The 9385-nt window shown below is 51.8% G+C and overlaps 1 long non-coding RNA gene across 1 annotated transcript; it reads left to right on the top strand.

Moving 5' to 3' along the window:
• Positions 1-1102: 1102 nt before the first annotated feature.
• LOC149122440 (uncharacterized) lies at positions 1103-7470 on the top strand. The gene is made up of 2 exons (XR_016220877.1): positions 1103-1499; positions 6788-7470. It is a non-coding gene; the product is annotated as an uncharacterized LOC149122440 (long non-coding RNA).
• Positions 7471-9385: the final 1915 nt, after the last annotated feature.

Below are 9385 nucleotides of genomic sequence, written 5' to 3'. Positions count from 1 at the left end.
GAGGAAGCCGCTCAGAGGCCCTGTGCCACGTTGGAGAGCCGGGCTTCCAGTCCTGGCTCCCATTCAGATCCCAGCTTCCTGCTACACACTGTGGGGGGCAGTGGTGACGGCTCAGGCACGTGGCTTTCTGCCACCCACATGGGAGACCCAGATGTAGCGCTGGGTTCCTGGCCTGGCCTAGACACAGGTGTTATTGTGGCATCTGGGAGACGAGCCAGCAGAAGGAAGATCTGATTCTGTCTCTTTCTCTGTCTCTCTGCCTTTCAACTAAATCAACATTTAAATATAAATAACTATATGTATGTATATTTTGACATGTAACAGTTCATATAATGGTGGATGGGTGGTCAAGAACCACGTAGAATCGTAGTTTGATCCCTTTTGTAACTGTACTTGTATGTGTGTGAATGTGTGTGTATGTATCTAACTCTAAATGTCTGTGACTGTGTGCCTGCCTGTGAGTATGTATGTATATCTAAGGCTGTGACTGTTTGTGTATGTGAACGTGATGCCTCTTGTGTGTAGTGTGTGTATCTGTGTATAAGTGTGTGCTTTATTTTTTCTGTATTTTACAAAACATTTTAGAAATTGATGTGTATATATTTCTAATCAGAGATAGACACAAAGCTATTTCTGAGTGGGAAAGTGATGCTAATCAGCACGCATACCCTGGCTCTCACCCGGAGACTGAATTGTAGTAATTCATTGGAAATAGAGCGAGTGAGCGCGAGAGAGAAAGCTTGAGACCAAATTGCAAGAACAAGGGTTCAGTTAGAGTCAGCGATGTGGAGTGCACGCAGTGGGAGGAAATGTGGAATCTTAGGCAAGAAAAGAAAGCTCATGTTGGAGAAAGGAACTGGCCTCCTCCCGCTCAGAGAGACCAGGCGGCCCCAGCTCACTGCCCACCACCCCCCTGCCTGCAGTCAGCTGGGAGTGCAGGTCCAACTCAGAACCCTTGTCCCCCCCCCCACCCCATGCCTGGGGCTGTGCCTGAGAGGGTGTGAATTAAGCACTCAGTGGGGGAGCCGACCTGACCTGGCAGAAGCCTGGGTAACAACCAGACACCATGGTCACCAGTGACGCGGGAGGCTGGAGTGACTCAGCACAGCACCAGCTCCCGCGCGGTGCCGTCGGTGTGGCTTCCGCGGCCGGAGCCTGCTGCTTTGTGAATTGCAGGTTCTGGTGTTGGAGGTGGAGATGTGTGTTCTGCTTGGGAAGATTGGGGCAGGGTGTTTAGATGTGCCAGCCTGGAGTTTCTGATCCCCCTTTCCTCCCAGGGTGGCAGAGCCTGCGTGACCTGGGCCCACACTGGATGTGCCCCTCACCCTGGGCAGGACCGGTCCCGCTCCTGGAACCCCCTCCCAGCTCTGCCCTCCACTCCTCTGGCCCAGGTTGAAGCTCCCTCTCCTCCACACTGAAGGGTTTTCTGGGAATTTATCACATGTTTCCTTCTCGCCTGTCTGGAGAACAGCCCAGTAACTCTGCAAACTCTTACCCAGGTATGGGTCCAAATTTTCTGCACGCATGTAACTATATATTCCATAATAATGAATAGAAGGTCAACAACCAAACAGGGTTATAGCATAACCCTTTTGTGAGTGTACGTGTGTGTATCTGTGGATTTGTGTGTGTGAGTGTGTACACGTATATGAGTATCTACATGAACTTAATTGTGTGCAGTGCATAATGTGAATGTCAAAGGATAGGGAACTTCCAAACTGGGAGGATCCTATTTTCCGGTAGATGGTGTGCCTACTGCACAGCCTAAGAGCAGTGACCAAACTGTAAGGGGTGAAGTCCTCTCCCTCCCCTCCAGTGTTGCTGTCCCCAGCGTGGACAGAGCTGTGTGGGGACAAGCACTATACCAGGAGGACCAGAGCAGATCAGCACTTGTAGATCCCCAGTGACAGGGAGCTGCTTCTGTTTAGGCACATGCACCTGGTCGTGTGCAAATGATGTCTCATACAGAGGGGGAGTGGCAGGCTGGGCTCCCTCTGTGTCCCAGGAGATCAGCACGGTGCTCATCTGTTAAGGCTGCGACAGGACAGGCGAGCCCAGATGGGTGTCTGTGCAAACCCTGCCGCAGTGTTCAGTGCTTCTATTTTAAGCAGCATAGTCTGCACCATGGAGCAAACTGTTATTACATAAACTCCGTCTCGTCAACGCCTCTCATGTCTCCGCAAGGCGTGGGCTGGTAAGTACTGTTCTCCCTTCATTCCAGACAAGCGCCCCATGCTGATCACTGGCCGCCCTTCACGTCTCAAGGTCACGATGCGCTCTGGAGGTTCAGCTGGGGACAGCACCTGGGAGATCTGCGTCATTTGCAAGGTCACCCTGTGCTGCTCCTGCCATGGCTTACAGAGATGTCTCCCTGGCCCTGTGCGCCATGGATCTGAAGCCCCTGGGGTCAGATCCCCCGGAATTCTTTTTTAAATCAGGTGCAGAGTGAGAGGCAGCCTGTCCCTGGCAACAGAAGCGATGTTCTCAGCCACTCAGGGACTGGTTTTCCAGAGCTGCCTCGCCGGTTATGAGTAGTGAGAGAGCAGAACACAGGTTGTCGACAAACAATCCCAGGCAACTGCCAGTGTTTGGCTTTGGGAAGCACCGGCGCTGGCCTTTCCGAGCCGCTGCTGCCCCGGGAAGAGTAAGGCAAACGCTGCTGTCTCTGCCCTTGGCTGAGCTTTCCCCTCGGAAGAGGATTTCTCCCCTTGTTGGTTCGTCCTTGGGAGCAAAGAGCATAATGAGATTATGTCCACATCGTTATTGGATGAGGAAACTTGTCTTAAAAGCCAGAAACCAAAGGTCTGATGAATATCTTAGAAGAACACAAAAAACCCATTTTCTTCATGTTCTTCATGCTATAATTTATTTCTCCTATTTTGTAAGTGATGATAGCAGATTATGATGCGCTCACTGTAAAATCGCTCCTGGCACAAAGGACAGCGAAGGGCAGAGGTGGTGCAGAAAACCAGTCCGATGCTCACCCGGAAGCCTCCTCTGCCCACAGGTCCCCCAGCTGAGGACAGAGCAAGGTCATCAAGCCAGTGTTCAGCAGGACCTGCGAACCCTCACAGAGAGCATCCTACGGTCACGGGCAGGGCAGGGCTAGCGGAGCGGGCACGAGGGAAGCAGGTGGCAGCTGCAGCAGGTGCTGGTGCAAGGACAGAGACGGGGTGGCTGCCATCTTCTTCCCACGTGACCTTGATCGAGTTGCCTTCTCCATGCATCTTCACCTATAAATCCGTCCGTCTGAGCTGTGCCTGTGGCTGCCCTGTTCTCCACTCCCAGCAGGAGCTCAGGAGCTGGTGGGGCAGAGAACTCTGCCTCTCTCCAGGGCTCCTGTTGCTCCCCCAGAACCCCAGAGCATGAATGCTGCTCCTTCTAGCCCAGGGCTCCGACCCGTGAGGCCAGTGTAGACCGGGGGAGCCAGATGGGCGCTGACTGCACAGCTCAACATCACCAATGCCGAGGGCATCGGCAGAAAGCGCAGGAGGCCTGTGCTCAGGTGCTCCGGTCACACAGAAGCCCGGTGACACCAGTGCTCATCGTCCTGCCTCCTCGACCTCCTCCGGGTGGGACCAGTGACACCATGGACAGCTCCCCTCCCCCGCCTCTTCGCTTCTGTCCTAAGTGTCTGCTAATCTCCTTGATGCTGCCGTGAGTCTCCTGGGCGGGACCTTGGGGGACAGAAACGCAGGGGCAGCTTTGCCTCAGCCATTTTGTTCCCTGCGTTTCACTCCTGCTCTCTTCCTGGCCACACTCAGCCTTACTCGCAGATGAGTGTCTTCGCTGCTTTGTCTCTCTTCCCGGGATCCAGCTGACGTCGGCAGCTTGCTCCACGCCTCTCCTCGCCGACCTCGGGCCGTTTTCCTCTGTCTTCCTTATGGATTACTGATCGATTGCCCCCGCACCAGCGCTTCCTCGTCTCAGCAGGTCAGACGCATAGCGATGGATCAATACATGCTAATTGGCAATAGTGTTTCAACAGGAAGTAGGCATGGCAGACAGTTCTAGAAAGATTCAGTGAGGAAATGTTCATGGAAAGATGCCTCCCCTCTCATGGTGGAAAGGGAATGCGTGGTAGTGGCAGTGTCGGAGTCTCGACCGGCTCCACTGACTCCTGCGCTCATGCAAGTCCTGGGAAAGTCACATCCATGTGCTTGGGGCCTGTCTCTTCATCTGTGAAAAGGACTAAGAAAGCCAGCACGCAGGTGCACTTGGACCCGGGTGGGCCTGGGTCAGAGGGCTCACGTGGGGCCTGTGGCACCCCCTGCTGTCACCACCCCATCAGAGCTCCCGAAAAACACGATGCCGACGAAGAGTCCTGTTTAGGTTGGACCATGGGTTGGGGGGAACAGGACCCACTAACGGTGGCCCCTCTGTCAGTCCTGAAGTGTGACTCGGTGTGGGGTGCTGATGGCGCTAAGGCTCTGATGCGCAGGTGAAAGGGGACACTCAGGTCACACTTCCTCCGCAGGACAGTGGGGCTGTGTAGTTTGCAGCCTGAGGTCCCCAGGGTGTAACAAGCCACGAGGTTGAGGACTGGCTGCTGCCCAGGCGAGTGCTAACAGGGGCCCTGCTGGGGCGGTCACACACCCCAAACCCTCACTTCCACATGCTTATTCATAAGCTGTTCCTCTGCTTACCAGATCAAGGAGGGAGGGAGTGGATCCTGTTTTGAACAACATGGGATGTCAACGAGAGGCTACTGGGATTTAAGAGCCTCTCTTCTGCCGAAGTAAAACAGTTTTGCCGCAGTTCTATGGGCCACACATAATGGATTTCAATTTTACATGAAATGAATGCTGTGACTTTTAGAAAATATTATTTTACAACAGATAAGTTGACTCAGGTCGGGAGGCATTTAGAAATTATATTTAAATGCATTTTAAATGTATTAAACTGGAGTACCACAGCTGGTAGAGTCTTAATGGCCTACTGTCGCCTTTCAAAGTGTCATTCACACACGTGTGAGTTCAATCATTCATTTCGTGTGTGCTGTCTATCCTGTGGTTTCCATTAGATGCAGGGCTGATCCTGAACACGTGAAAGTGAACAGGAACGAGCACCGCCCTCTATCTCCTGGTCTGGAGTGGGAGTGGACAAAGCTGGACGCCCACTCATACCCACGGCGGAAGTCGGTGGGCGTCTGTGCCCGCCAGAGGAGGGCTCACCACCCCCGCCAGATGCTACCACTGGCTGAGGAGGAGCCCGGTGCACACTTGCTGGGTACGATGTGTGCTGTTCATTTAACAGGGAATTCTATTTATGACTTCAGATGTGGTCATTTAGAGTGTGGACTTTGAGTTTTTAAGTTGTAAAACTGATTTAAAGCCACCAGGAAATGTGTCGTAAATGCATGGCAGCTGTCCACAGAGTGAAAGGGGACTGCCCTTGGCTCTTCCCCGACTGTCTCAGTGGCTGTTCCCCAGGAGGGCTACTGTTTAGAAGATGGGCTTTGCTTACAGACAAATACTTGAAAATCAGGGTGTGTGTGTGTGTGTGTGTGTGTGTGTGTATGCGTGTTTAGGCATACTGCTCCCACACACACATGGCTTTTTCATGACTGGGGCTAAATCATGCCGTCTGCTTGATGTTGTACTTCCGCACGGCCTGTGCTGGTTTCTGAATTCGTCCATCCGTGCACCTGCTCTTGTTTCCAGCTGACCATTGTTGCTTCCTGAACTCGGGGCTGTGGCAGTGTGAGCTTTCTGTTTTGGGTGGAATTCACAAAACAGAATCAATCTTAAGCTTAAGGTGGACAAATCAGTGGCTTCTATGCAATCACAGTGCTGTGCGACAAATGACTGTCTAGCTCTGGGCACCCCCTCCCCCAGTGGAAGATCCCATATCTGTTAAGTACTCCTGTTGTCTCCTCCCCGTGGCCTGTGGCCACTGCCTATCTGCTTCCTGTCTCTGTGGACACGCTGACTCTGAATATTTTATATGCGTGGACTCGCACCACCTGTGTGGTTTTGTGTAGGCTTCTGTCAGTTAGTGTGATGGTTGGAGGCCATCCACATGGCAACAGACATCCTCAGCGCTCCCGTCCCTTTCACAGTCGAGTCCTGTTCTCCCGTGCGTCCACTCGTTTCCCAGAGCTGCTGTGGGAAATGCCAGCAGCTGGAAGCTGAGACCACCGACGTGCGTCGTGGGGTTCTGCAGCCCAGGGATCCACTGCCAAGGCCTCTGCAGGGTCGATTTTTTTTCTAAGGCCACGGGGAAGCATCTGTTCCTTGCAGCTGCCCTTTTTTCTGCCCCAAATCTCTTCCTTGGCCTGTGGCGACGTCACTCCAGTCTTCACGTGGCTCCTCTCTCTCTGTGTGCGTCCAGATTTCAAATTTCCCATTTGCAGGGACACCATCCTACTGGATGTGATCTCATCTTTACTAATTACATCTGCTGCACTGACCCTAGCTCCCAGTGAGGTCAGGTTCTGTGATATCGGGGGGTGAGCTTTTGACATGGATTTTGGAGAGGGCCCAGTGCAACCCAGAATGGTGGGGAGTCACTGTTTTCACTTATTCTTCATCGTTGATGTGCAATTTTGAATAGTTCCGATGTGGGCTGTTGTGAATACTGTTGCTGTGAATGTTTGCTCTGAATTCTTCTCCAAGGGGTGAGCTGTCGCATCACTCACCACCTCTGTGTATCCACTGGAGAAACTGACAAGCTTCTTGACCATGCTGGCGCCATGTGACACCCCCACTGGCATTGTATGAGGCTTCCAAGTTCTGCACCTCCTCGCTCACACCTGCTATTTGGCCTTTTTGTTTGTTTGTTACAGCCAGTCTGGGGAGTGTGAAGCGGCGTCTCGCTGTGATCTCCATACTGAAGTGCACGCTAGCCAGGGGATCACTGGTGAGCGTTCAGATGGTTTGCAGACTTCCACTGTTAGCACAGCGGAGCGATGGCATCCTTGTACATTTGGATTGGAAAGATCTGTGAGTGCTGTTTTGGGATGGAGTCCTAGATGTGGGATTTCTGAAAGAAGTACATTTGTGCCTAAAAGGTTGACCAGTGTTCTTGGGAACTGCTTTACTTTTTCATTTATATGAAAGGCTGAGAGACAGAGACACGGAGACGGAGATCTCTCGTTGGGATTCCTTCCGCAAATGCCTGCAACAGCCAGCACTAGGTCAGGCTGAAGCCAGGAGCCTGGAACAGGGACCCAGGTCCCCGGGCCAGCACCTGCTGCCTCCAGGGGTGTGCGTTATCAGGAAGCTGGACCTCAAGCAGAGGTGCGACTGGAGCCCAGGCAACATCTTAATCACTGCCCCAACAAATCTGTTGACCTAACAATATTTTAAAATTTCTAAGTTGACCTAACAGTATTTTTAAAATGTATATTCACGAAAGTATTTACAATTACATTTTCTTCTTTTTGAAAGCCTCGGATTTCAACTCACTAAAAAGCATGCTATCAATAATAATAATAATAAATTTTTAAATCTCTCTCCCCCATCTCTATCTCTACCTCCATTGACCTCTGTCTCTTCTCTCTACCCTACCCTTCCAAATATGGCACAATACAGGTAAAAGATATTTACATGTGCATCATAATATTCTCTTTTTAAAGATACATTTATTTATTTGGAAGACCTGGGGGAGGGAGGGAGGGAGAGAGAGAGAAAGAGAGCGGTCTTTCATCTGCTGGTTCATTCCCCAAATGGCCACAATGGCTGGCACTGGCCCAGGCTGAAACCAAGAGCCTGGAACTCCACCCAGGACCCCCGGGGTTTCAGGGAGCTGGATCGGAAGTGGAGGAGCTGGACTCAAATATGTGCCCATGGAGAATGCTGGCGTTGGAAATGGCAGCTTAACCTGCTGTGCCACAGCACCATCCCCCATCATGTTTCGTTGTTGTTGTTGTTACTATGGAAAAACTTTATTAGTCTGTACAAGTTGCTTTTTTGATAACTATGGATCACTTGTTACAATAAATTATCAAGGTTTTCATTGCAGCAGCATTTTCCCACACACATCAGAGTCTGGAAGTAAATGCCTTTCTCAAATTCTCGTTTGGTGTTTTTGTCCCTACCCCTTTAATGGAGAAACCAGTTTTGAATATCAACTGCCATTTATAGAAGCCATGAGGCAGATATTCATCAACATCACACGAGCGCCAGCAGAGGAACCTGGGCTCATTCATGATGAGTGAAAAATGTCGGTTCTAGAAGTGGCAAATGCGGTGAGCATCACCATAAACGCCCTGAACTTGTCCTTCTGACACCGAAATGAGGGGAACCCTGACTGGGGTCTGCAAGGCACCACGAGAACTCAAGACGCTGTGCGAAGGACCGGGAGCCCGGCATCACAAGACTGAAACTCCAGGTAAAGCCACCGAGCTCATCACTGAAGGAGATGAAGACAACAACAAATTTCTCTAACGCATCAGTACTATTTTAGAAGCATCATCAAGACAAATGGGGATTTAATAATAAATTGGCCTGGGCTGCTTCTGTGGTGGGTGTTGCTAGAAGAGAATCTCAAGCATCCTAGAAAAGCCGTGCGGTCATGCTCGGTGTCTTTCCTGAAAGGCAAGTTGGCAGCTCTGATGATGCCTGCCCACCTCCCCGGGATTCTGGAGTTCTGCATACAAGGGTCCAGTGACTGCAAGGAGAATTTAACCGCAAAGGAGGAGACCAAGAGTAGTCCTTGTGTCAGCATGTACTTGATCGATGGATTTTTAAAAGTTGCGTGATAAATGTAAGTCATAAAACCAAATACACTCACAAAGGTACACCTGCTTTATGTCACATAGAAACTGCAGACTGCGCATGCTTACTGCTGACACTCCACGTGGGAAAGCCCGTGAGTGGGGTCTCTTGCAATTGTTTATGTGCAAACTGCAAGGTCCCCCAAAGAGCAGCTGCAGAGTACAGAACACGTCACTAACCGATGCCACAGGCAGGAGCTGGTGCTTCCCTGAGCTCACAGCACGGAACAGTGCCTGCTGCAGGTGCTGCTCCCTGGCCGACGGGCTGACTCCTCTGTTCTGGGTCCTGCTCACCCACAGTCCGGGTGTCTGAATGATCTCTTCAAGGAGCTCCTCAAAAGCCCATTGCTGGGGCCGGCGCTGTGGCACAGCGGGTAAAGCTGCCACGTGTGGTGCCGGCATCCCACGTGGGCGCCGGTTTGAGTCCCGGCTGCTTCTCTTCCGATCCAGCTCTCTGCTATGGCCTGGAAAAGCAGTAGAGGGTGGCCCAAGTGCTTGGGGCCCTGCACCCATGTGGGAGACCTGGAGGAAGCTCCTGGCTCCTGGCTTTGGATCAGCGCAGCTCTGGCTGTTGCAGCCAACTGGGGAGTGAACCAGCAGATGGAAGACCTCTCTCTCCCTCCCTCTCTCTCTCTCTCTCTCTCTCTCTCTCTCTGCCTCTCCTCC

This window comes from Oryctolagus cuniculus, chromosome 14 (assembly GCF_051225735.1).
Source record: "Oryctolagus cuniculus isolate XC-2025 breed Fujian yellow rabbit chromosome 14, ASM5122573v1, whole genome shotgun sequence".
In the NCBI taxonomy this organism is placed as follows: Eukaryota; Metazoa; Chordata; class Mammalia; order Lagomorpha; family Leporidae; genus Oryctolagus; species Oryctolagus cuniculus.
Note: the sequence above shows the minus strand (reverse complement) of the source record. Positions and strands in the feature narration are given on the sequence as shown.